Genomic DNA, 11,912 nt, shown 5'->3' with positions numbered 1-11,912 from the left:
TCATATAATAAATGTCATAATAATATTAATAATCATAATAAATTTTACGTTACAAATATTCAAATTCTATACTATTTGAACTACTTATATAAGTCTCTAATCACTATTCTTTAAAATAACATCAAATTTACCATAAGAAATTTCTTTCCAAACTATACATCTCAAACTTACTCAATGGAGCATCATTTATTGGACAATATAACCAAACATACAGACAATTGGTTTATCAAAGTTCGCGTGGTTCGTCTATGGAAAACATTAACACCCAAAAATGAAGAGGAGCCTCTTTGCTTAGAAATGATTATATTAGATGAAAAGGTACAAAATAAACAAATTTATTCTGTTTTTAAATTGAATTTAAAAAAAATGCTTTAAATATTTTTGTTTTTTATACTTTTAATATTATTTTATAATACTTTATATATAATTGTATTTTAATATCGTTAAAGTTAAACTTCTCTCAATTTGATAATCATTGTTCCTTTTCTAATAATTTAAAAAAATAAACGCAATAATTTTTTTAACTAATTGTTAACAATGATTTACTAACACTGCAGGGAACACCTCTTCATGTAATTGTGAAGAAAAATATGATAAACAAATTCAAACATTTGTTAGAAGAAGGAAAATTCTATACTATCAAAAATTTGAAAATAGAAGATGCAAATGATTTGTATAGACTAATTAAAAGTACAATGAAAGCAAATTTTTTAATAACAACTATTGTGAAAGAAATCAAAGATCCAGTTTTGAACATTCTCCAACACTATTTTGAATTTGCATCACTTGAGACATTGTCTGACAGAGTGGGTCAAAGACAAATTTTAACAGGTAATTTTATTTTATACTATTTCAATTATTCTTATTCAAAATAATTTATTAACAAAAATTTTCAACACATTTTTGTTCTTTTTATTGTAGATGTCATTGGAAAACTGCATGCAATAGGAAAAGAAGAACAAGTAGATGTTAAAGGAAAACCCACAAAAATACGAAGAATGGAATTGATACTCAAAGAGTAAAAACATATACAACCAATTCATTTTTTATTTAGATATATAGTTATTAACAAAATACTATTAATTTTAGTAACATCGTCTTGAAAGTCACGTTGTGGAGAAATCTCTCAAGTCAGATAAATAAAGAAATTACAACACAAATCAAGTACTAAAAAATAGTTGCACTCACATCAACATTGGTTAGTGAATACAAAGGTATGATCTTTTTGAAAAAATTTTAATTTATTATTTTTTTTTAGTTCAAAGAATTATATTTTATATAATACATTAATTGAGACAATACAACACAATCTTATTTTATATAACCTATTATATTATAATATTTTAGGTGATTATTCGGTTAGCACAACTTCAAGTACAAAAATCTATATCAATCCAGAAACTGAAGAATTCGCACAGCTGACTTATGGGTATTTCATAACTAATAAGTCTCTCAAAAATTAATTCATTTATTTAATTATTCAATTTAACAAATATAAAAAAAAAATTCCTAAACAGGACTGATCAACATGAAGAAGTAATGGAGATACCAAGCCAAGACAATGTCAACACAAATCTTCAGAGCAGAATGATTAGAAATCGAATAACTATTCAAGATCTAATGGCTATGCAATGGAAATCTGATGATCAGGTATGACAAAAAAACCTCACAACATGCATCATACATTCATTCTTACTCAAATACCATATACCTAATGATAACATAAATGGAATATTGGAATAGGAAAAGATCTTCACAATTTTAGCAACTATAAACGGAATTGATGACAAATTTGGATGGAACTATGTTGAATGTGAAAAGTGTCATAAGAAAGCATATAAAAAAGGAGACAACTACATCTGTGGCACATGTAATCAAACACCACAATATCCAACCATAAGGTAACTTTATATACTTTCATAATCCCATTTAGCAAATTATTAATTACTAACCCAATACTTATTTTAGGTTCAGAATTCAATTAAAGGTTTCAGATCAAAGTGCTACAGCAACTTTTGTATTATTTGATGGCGAAGCAAAAAAATTGTTGGGCACAACTGCTTCAAATCTAATCACACTCCAGAAAAGTAATGATCTTGAAACACTACCCCAATTAAAAAACTTGTGCAACCTCACACTTATTTTTGAAGTTAAACTAAATGAGTTTAATCTCAAAGAAGGTTCTCAACAATACACCGTTACCAAGACATTTGTTCCAACTAAAAACACTGAACAGCAACACCCATTACAACAAATAAAACAGGTAATACTAAAAAAATCCCTTATTTAAAACATCATTTTTATTTCTAATTTATATTATTCATTCATTATAGGAACTAACTTCGCCAACACTAATATCATCAGACGAAGATCACATACCTATCAAGAGGTTGAGGAGAAAAAAACGATATAAATTCAAGACACATCTTCGGAAGAAGATCATACATGCAAAGAGGGAGCAAACAACACAAAAGAAAGTGCACACAACTCACCAATTCATACGGAACATGCCTTCACAACAACCTATAACAGAAAGAAAAAAGCAACAACTCTAACAACAACCAATAAAAAAAAAAGAGGACGAGTGCCACATAAGAAAACCAATTCCATCAATTAAACCAAATGCAAAAATCAATTCCAACATCCAAATACTTTGTACTACCATTTCTTTTAAATAAAATACCATTTAAATTTATTTTTAGTTTATACATATTTAATTTAATTCTACAAAATATAATAAATTTTAATATTTATTATATACTATTATTAATTTACCGTCCCGCGCATCGCGCGGGTCACATTCTAGTTTTTATAATTAATTCTGGAACTCCTGAAGACTAAAACTTATCCATTTATTTCTCCCATTTGGATCTTTCTTGCTTGCTTTGTCATTTTTCTTACATATCAGGCATAAGTAACAAAATTGATCCTAAGATATTTATGTCATAAGTTAACATCTTTACTATCAAGTCAATGCTCACCCTCTGCCATAATTTAGGGGGAAAGAAGACCCAATATGTTTTATATTTTTTTTTAAAAGGAAATTTTTGTTGTGATTCTGGATCTTGCCCAGCCAAGGCAACTCTTGTTTAAAGTATTTTAACAGCTGACAATGCCGTGGAAGTACTTAATGAACTGAATTTCCTTTTGGAAGAGGATGATAATTCACTTTCATTTATTCAAGGAAAATTGTGTAAATGCCAACTGATTAGTTCTTGTATACGCCTATGATTCTATGAAAACCTTTTAAGATAATTAATAGTTGGTGCATTATTTTCAATATTCTTGAGTTTAGTACAGTTAAATTGAATTGCTTTTAGTTTTCTTTAATTCTCCTAATTCTTTTATAAAAACAAGGGAGAGAGTGAAAAGTAGATGGAAATGAAAGAAAGGTACATGGTACATTCTACCAAGCTAGAAAATCAAGCTTTTCCCTTCTTGTGTGCACATTTGGAATTTGGAAACATTATGCCACCAGTTATATAGAATACACCTCAATATAATTTTCATAGCAAAGATACTTAACATTGTAAAATGATCATTCATGGTGGGAATAAACTAAACCTGTGAAAGGCATAATATGGAAGCACCCAAACATGATATAGGCACACTATGGCAATTGTTAATACCAACAAATTATTGAAGATAAGACAGAACAACAGAACACCAAATTTTAACATTGGAAAAAACCTATCAATGTGAGAGAGAAAAAAAACCCACGGGAAAGTAAAAATATTCACTATTTTCTGATCAAAGCTACAAACAAGTCTCAAAACTTACAAGCACTACTAAGCATACATGCAGAACTCTTGTACAAGAACATAAACAAATAAACTAAGTGGTGAAATCAATGATACAATAGACGGCCATTGTTTACGAACTTTTTGGCTAGAGAGCTCGGATAGCGATTGCACCTCAAAGTTGAAGGAGGATGATAAGAACCTGCTTGATAAATACACAATGATGTGTTCAACATTGTTGCATTCCTATTTAGCTTCAAAAACAGAACCGAAAGGCACAAGTTCAGCTTTTGAAAAGACTGACATCAAATAATAATTATTGATGAATTGCTTAATTGGGATTAATAGTAGTTGAAGATTTGCTTTTCAGGGACTCATTCGTGATGATTATACGTTCTGTTGGCGGTCCTAGACGTCTTAGTGCCTTCAAGATTTTTGGCATTCGTGCAGTAGCCTAAGTCCTTAGCTTATGTCTTATGTTGTTTGTGTTTGATTCTTGTTTTGTTTAGTTTAAGCTTTGTTTTTTCTTGCTGTCTGTGGTTTGCTCTCACTTCCTTCTCTGGGATCTAAGTGAGTTCTAAAACTGTCAAAAAATAAAATAAAATAAAATAATAATACCGCAATGCACAATTTTACAAAAGTACTTACATGCTCACTAAGTTGCAATTGCCACAGAAGCTGCCTAATGCATATTTTAATGGTTGAATCCATAAAGAAAGCCGATTGTAATAACCGGAAAAAAAGAAAAAAAAGAAAGGGAGAAGAGGGGGAGAGCACGTGGGGGGCACATGCCCCCATTTAAACATTTTTTTTTTCTCTCCTCCGCTGCCCCCCCCTCCTTCGACAATCCCCCTTCCTTCTTTCATTTATCTTTTTATTTCTTCCTAACAACAACAGAAAAAATGTCCTCTCTTCTCTTCTCTTCTCAACTATAATTTCTCATCTCTTCTCCTTGCAATCAACCACCCAATATCATCAAACTCACCTTTATCATCTTCCTTTCTTTTCTTCTCTACTCTACCTCTATTTATTCAAAATCTTATTTTTTCAAAACCTCCAAATCATGTGATTTTAACTTAATGAGTGAAAGAAGCATTCAACTTTGAGTTTCGATTATTATTGAGGTTTCAAGGTAACTCTTTGACTCAATAATTAGCTATATCTCAAATTTTTAGCATCCCTATACTTGTGGGCATAGCAAAACCCAAAGTTAGGGTTATTAGGGTTAGAAAATTTGGGGCTTCTATCAAATTGAGTAAGATTATGTTAATTGAAAACATTAGTAGCTCACAAATATTATTGTCATATTTCTAGAGTTGTAGAGTTATTTGACATCATATGGTAGCTCATTGACACGCTCAGTTGCTTCCAGTTTTTTGGAATCAAGTTGTGAGTGGATATTATATCTATAACTGTTTTTAAATATATTATTATCAATATTTTTGTTGAATCATTAATTTTGGAGTTTGAAAATATTTTATTATTGCGATTTTTTGAATTTTTGAAATAAATATTGATTTGTGAAACTTACAATTTTATAAAAATACACACGAGACGATATTTATATATTTTGTAAAGCATACATATTTTTTTATTTGACTTTATTAAATTCTAATTAAATTTTAGTATGCAATCTTATATATTGATTTGCTATGGAATTTAGTAGTATGTTATAAGCATTAGAGATTTTTATAAGTGATTTGGTTTGGATTGGTTTGGGAGACTCTGACTAGAAAACCGTAGTTAACGGCGGTTATGACGTTAATCTAGATGCATCTGTCTCAGACCTTAGCTAGCAGGGGCGTTGTTAGCCTAATGTGTAGGCCACACGTTGGATCTGTTATACCGTACGGGCACACTAGAGGAAAGAGCTACTCTTAGAGGTGGAGCCGCCCTAGGTGTATAATATTTTATTTGATTTGACTTCTAGAATGAGAACTCACATTTCAGTTCATTCCGCTTAATTATTTATCTATTTATTTGCATAATTAATTAATATGAATTCCTCATCTTTGGAAAGAAATATAATTTTTGTGGTAAAATTTATATTGCTCACTGAGTTGCAAAACTCACCCTATTATTTTTCCATGTTTTTCAGATACAGGAGTCATTCCAGGTTCCATTCTACCTGCCCCTCAGTAGATCTTAGTCATTTTGGTGAGTCCTTCTTCTTTCCAAGGGCTAAGTAATTATGTAATGGAACCGTTGTTCAAAATTTAGATTATGTCAATGCTCCATATGTCACAGGTAGGATCCTCGTGTGGGTTATGTTATTTTGAATCTTGAACTGTTTAGGTAGTAATTATGATTTGGTTATGTAAGACTTATGGTTTTAACTATATACTCTAGTTATCAACTTTATATATATATATATAATGCGCATTTTGGATATATTTGGTTGTGGATATGATTGGAATATGTTGTGGTTGTTGTCTTTGGAAGTGGATGTTTATTATTGATACAGGGAGTTAATATTTATGTGGGTAAGGTCCTAGAAACAGAGGAGATTCTGTCCGTTTTTTTTTGAAAATTTGGTCGTTTGGCTTGCTGAGGGACTTGTCCCTTGAGCGCCAGTTATGGCTGGGTTCGGACCATGACAAAGTGGTATCAGAGCCTTAGGTTTTCCTGTGTAATATGGAGCAAGTGTTCTTTAGTAAGATCACAATTGTGCAAATGGAAGCCGGCCCATTTTCACAAAGTGTGATGTTACTAGAGGCCTATAGGAAGTTGTTATCAATCCTTTGTTCTCATGATTCTTTCTGTCTGTCCTATTCCCTTTAAACTCCATATACATATGTCATTGGTGATTCAATCGCTTTACTTACTCGATAGGTGGAAGATGCCACCTAAGAAAAGACGTGGTGGAGCTGTTGGTGCTCCTGATACTGCTGAATCCAATAGGGCAGTTTCTCCGCCACTTGGAGTGCTTCGACAAAGGCCAAGGAGCCAAAGGATAGCTGATAGGCGCGAAGGAGAGATACCCCACGAGAGAGTTCAAGAGAACCCCGCAGTAAGAGAGACTCAACCGGACTTAGCAGCTGAATTAAGGGGAATGAATCGAACCCTGACTGCGGTATTACAGGTCCTAACAAATCAAAATAGGGGCGGAGCAGAAATTCCTAATATGCCAAATCCTCAGCCTCATAGAGTTCATCAATTGTTTGGGGATCAAGAGCCGCCAATTGAGAAGTATTTGAAGTTGAATTCATCCATTTTTAATGGAGATTCATTGGATGAAGATCCACAACAATATTTAGAGGATGCAAAGAAAGCTATTCGAGCTCTCAAGTGCACCAAGGAATGAGCTGTTGAGTTAGTATCCTACAACTTGCGTGGTTCAGCAAGATATTGGTATGAGTCTCCTCTTGAGAGTAAAGAAGCAGCCGGACTTCCTCCTCCTTCTTGGGAAGAGTTCACTGAAGAGTTTCTCGCTCGATTTTATCCAGCTTACAAGCAAGCAGAAGATGCAATTGCTTTTGAAAGATTAAGGCAAGAGAATATGACAGTGACTGAGTATGCTAAGGAGTTTACTAGACTTTCTAAGAGTGCTCCATACTTGGTGAATTCAGAAGAGATGAAAGTACGCCGGTTCGTTCGTGGGTTGGCAGAACCTATGTTCACCACTCTTATGCCTGAAGTCGGACACATGTATTTTAAGGATGTCCTAAACTCTACTTATGGAATTGAAGCTGGGATAGCGGAGAGAAATGCTTTTAAGGATGTTGGTAAGAAGCCTAAGATGAAGGGACAATTTTCTGGTGGATCTAGTTCAGGAGGATTTCAGTCTTATCATGGTCAAACTAATCAGCAAGGTTATTCGGGTTATCGAGCTCGTCCTCAAATATCTTTTGGTGGGGTTGCTTCTTCTGGATCTGCTCCCATGAGTGTTTCGAGTCCTAGACCTTTTGTTAAGCCCACTTCTCAATCTAGTGCATAGGGTTCAAATCAGACAATGCTAGCTCAGCCGTATTGCCATCAGTGTGGGAGTTACCATTCTGGTATATGTTTCAAGGCCACTGGAGCATGTTTTGGGTGTGGCCAATCTGGTCATCTCAGGAGAGATTGTCCTAATTTTAGAGGAGGCTTTGCTCCAGGTACTGCACGTCCGACAACACCAATGTCATCATCTTCAGATATGTCTATTGGAAATTCTTTTGGTCTTAGTGGGAGAGGAGCTGGTGGCAGGGGTCAGACTTATAATAGAGGAGGGAGTCAGAGAGGGAGAGGCCAGGCACGTGTGTACGCTTTGACATGTCAGGATGCTCAAGCTTCTAATGCTGTAGTGGCAGGTACTTTACAAGTTTGTTCTTTAGATGCTAAAGTGTTATTTGATACGGGTTCTCATTATTCATATGTATCTTCATATCTTGCATCTCGTTTCGATAAACAACCTGAACTGTTATCCCACCCATTTCATGTTGGCACTCCACTTGGAGTCTCCACGGTGGTTCAAGTCGTGTTTCGATCTTGTGTTGTTAGAATTAATACGGTTGATACCTCAGCTGACTTAATTCTTCTAGAACCAATGGAAGATATTGATGTCATCTTAGGCATGGATTGGTTAGCAGCTTGTCATGCTGATGTGGGCTGTTACCCCAAAACTGTGAAGTTTGACATACCGGGTATCTCACCTTTTGTTTTTAAGGGTGATCACTGTCCCACTTTAGCTAGCATCATCTCATCTATGAGTGCTATGCAATTGATGGATAAGGGAAACCAAGGATTTCTGGCAGTTGTTAGAGATGTTGATGCCGAAGTGCCGAGTCTTGATCAGGTTCCTATTGTTAGAGAATTCCCTGACGTGTTCCCTGATGAGCTACCGGGGATGCCGCCTGACCGTGAAGTTGAGTTTTCCATAGAATTGGCTTCGAGAGTCCAACCTGTGTCCATTCCTCCCTATCGTATGGCTCCAACTGAGTTACGAGAATTCAAAGTTCAATTGGAAGATATGCTAGAGAAAGAATTCATTCGTCCTAGTACTTCTCCGTGGGGAGCTCCTGTTCTATTCATAAAGAAGAAGGATGGAACGATGCGACTATGTGTAGATTATCGTCAGCTCAATAAGATAACTGTTCGCAACAAGTATCCATTGCCAAGGATTGATGATTTGTTTGATCAACTTCAAGGAGCTACCTGTTTCTCAAAAATCAACTTGCGTTCAGGGTACCATCAATTGAAGATAAAAGAGGAAGACATTCCAAAAACTGCTTTTCGTACTCGCTATGGGCACTATGAGTTCTTAGTAATGTCCTTTGGTCTAACAAATGCGCCTGCAGCTTTCATGGACTTAATGAACCGAGTCTTCAAACCTTTCTTAGATCGCTTTGTTATCGTCTTCATCGATGATATCTTGGTATATTCGAAAAGTACTACGGAGCATGAGTATCATTTGAGGATTGTGTTACAAACCTTAAGGGATCACAAGCTTTATGCTAAGTTTTCTAAATGTGAGTTTTGGCTTGATCAAGTGACATTTTTTGGGCATGTGGTATCAAAAGATGGAATCATGGTGGATCCAAAGAAGGTTGAAGCCGTTCAGAAGTGCCCAAGGCCTACTACAGTGACAGAAATTCGTAGCTTTCTAGGGTTGGCCGGCTACTATCGACGATTCATCAAGGACTTCTCAAGAATTTCGGCACCATTAACCAAATTAACTCAGAAGAATGTAAAGTTTCAATGGTCAGAAGCTTGTGAGAAAAGTTTCCAGACACTTAAGGCTTGTCTAACCTCAGCACCAGTTCTTGTTTTACCTTCTGGGTCTGGGGGATTCTCAGTCTTTTGCGATGCATCTCGGATAGGACTGGGTTGTGTATTGATGCAGCATGGCCGCGTTATTGCCTATGCCTCGCGACAACTCAAGAAGCATGAGCATAATTATCCAACTCATAACCTGGAAATGGCAGCGGTCGTCTTTGCTTTAAAGATTTGGAGACACTACCTTTATGGTGAGACCTGTGAGATCTATACGGATCACAAGAGTTTGAAGTATACATTCCAACAGAAGGATTTAAATTTGAGGCAACGGAGATGGATAGAGTTGCTAAAAGATTACGATTGTACTATTTTGTATCATCCTGGAAAGGCAAATATTGTAGCAGATGCCCTCAGTAGAAAATCTATGGTAGCTTGGCCCATATCACTCTTGCAAGGAGACCAATTGTTGAAGAAGTCCATCAATTGGAGGCCGGTGGAATTCAATTTAACCTTGAAGAATCAGAAGTTTCTTAGCACATGTTCGAGCTCAATCTTCCCTGATAGAACAGATCAAGGTTGCACAAAGTGATGATCTGAAACTAAGAAAGCTTATAGAAAATGTTCGCAATGGGAGGAACTTAGAATTTTCTCTTGATCAAGATGTTTTGCGTTGTGATCAACGCTTATGTGTGCCAGATAACCCCGACTTGAGAAAAGCTATTTTGGAGGAGTCTCACAATTCTAAGTATACCGTTCATCCAGGCTCCAATAAGATGTATCAAGATTTAAAATAATTGTTTTGGTGGAAAGGCATGAAGAAAGACATAGGAGTTTTTGTTTCTCATTGCTTAACTTGCCAACAAGTTAAAGCTGAACATCAAAGACCTGCTGGGTTATTACAACAGATTGAGATACCTGAATGGAAGTGGGAAAGGATTACGATGGATTTTGTAACAGGTTTACCTCGTAGCTTTAAAGGTTTTGATTCAATTTGGATAATTGTGGATAGAATGACAAAGTCAGCTCACTTTCTTCCGGTGAAAACAACTTTCAGTGCAGCTCGGTATGCTCAACTTTATGTTGATGAAATAGTTAAACTACATGGAATTCCAGTGTCCATTATTTTAGATCATGGGCCCCAGTTTACCTCTCATTTTTGGAAATCTTTTCAAAAAGTGTTAGGAACTCGTCTGGATCTTAGCACAGCTTTTCACCTTCAAACCGATAGACAATCAGAGAAGACGATCCAGACATTGGAAGACATGTTAAGGTGTTGTGTTCTAGATTTTGGTGGAAATTGGGACAGCTATCTACCTTTGATCGAGTTCTCTTATAATAATAGTTATCAAGCCAGCATTCAAATGGCACCATTTGAGACTCTTTATGGGAAAAGATGCAGGTCACCTATTGGGTGGTTTGAGGTTGGTGAGGTTAAACTTTTGGGGCCAAATTTGGTACAAGATGCAGTTGAGAATGTTCGCATAATAAGAGAACGATTATTAGCAGCTCAGAGTAGGCAGAAGGCTTATGTTGATAACAGAAGGCGTAACTTAGAGTTTTCAGTGGGTGATCAGGTATTTCTTTTTCACGTATCAATGTTTCACAAATACCTTCCCGACCCATCTCATGTGCTTGCACCACAAGCCATAGAGCTAAAGGAGGATTTATTATTTGAAGAGGAACCAGTGGCTATAGTTGATTGCCAAGTAAAGAAATTACGTTCTAAAGAGATAGCATCTGTGAAAGTTGTTTGAAAGAATCATTCGATAGAAGAAGCAACTTGGGAAGTGGAGGACGCTACGCGCGACAAATATCTGTATTTATTTGAGTCTAAAGGTAACTATCACACTTATCACCGTATATAAATTCGGGGACCGAATTTCTTAAGGGGGAGCGGCCCCCCCCCCCCTCCTTCGACAATCCCCCTTCCTTCTTTCATTTTTCTTTTTATTTCTTCCTAACAACAACACAAAAAATGTCCTCTCTTCTCTTCTCTTCTCAACTATAATTTCTCATCTCTTCTCCTTGCAATCAACCACCCAATATCATCAAACTCACCTTTATTATCTTGCTTTCTTTTCTTCTCTACTCTACCTCTATTTATTCAAAATCTTATTTTCTCAAAACCTTCAAATCATGTAACTTCAATGTTTGCAAATTACACAAGCTGCACAAAGACTCAGGCAATGTCTTTATATGAGTACAAGAGAGATCCAAGTGGCGTAGATGGATCAATTCTCCTGTTGAATTAGGCAACACATCAAGTTTATCAAAGGATAAAACTCTCAAGTATTTACACTTTGATAATATCTCACATGTTGGAGGAGTAAAAAATAGAGTATTATGGTACGAAATAGTGCAGAAGCTGAGTTTAGAGTAGTGACTCATGGAATATGTGAAGCACTATGGGTAGAGAAAATCCTACAAGAACTAAAAATTTCTATTTCTCCACCAATGAGGGTGTATTGTGACAACAAA

This window comes from Arachis ipaensis, chromosome B02, assembly GCF_000816755.2.
Source record: "Arachis ipaensis cultivar K30076 chromosome B02, Araip1.1, whole genome shotgun sequence".
NCBI lineage: Eukaryota > Viridiplantae > Streptophyta > Magnoliopsida > Fabales > Fabaceae > Arachis > Arachis ipaensis.
The sequence above is the reverse complement of the archived record's forward strand: the minus strand, read 5'-3'. Positions refer to the sequence as shown.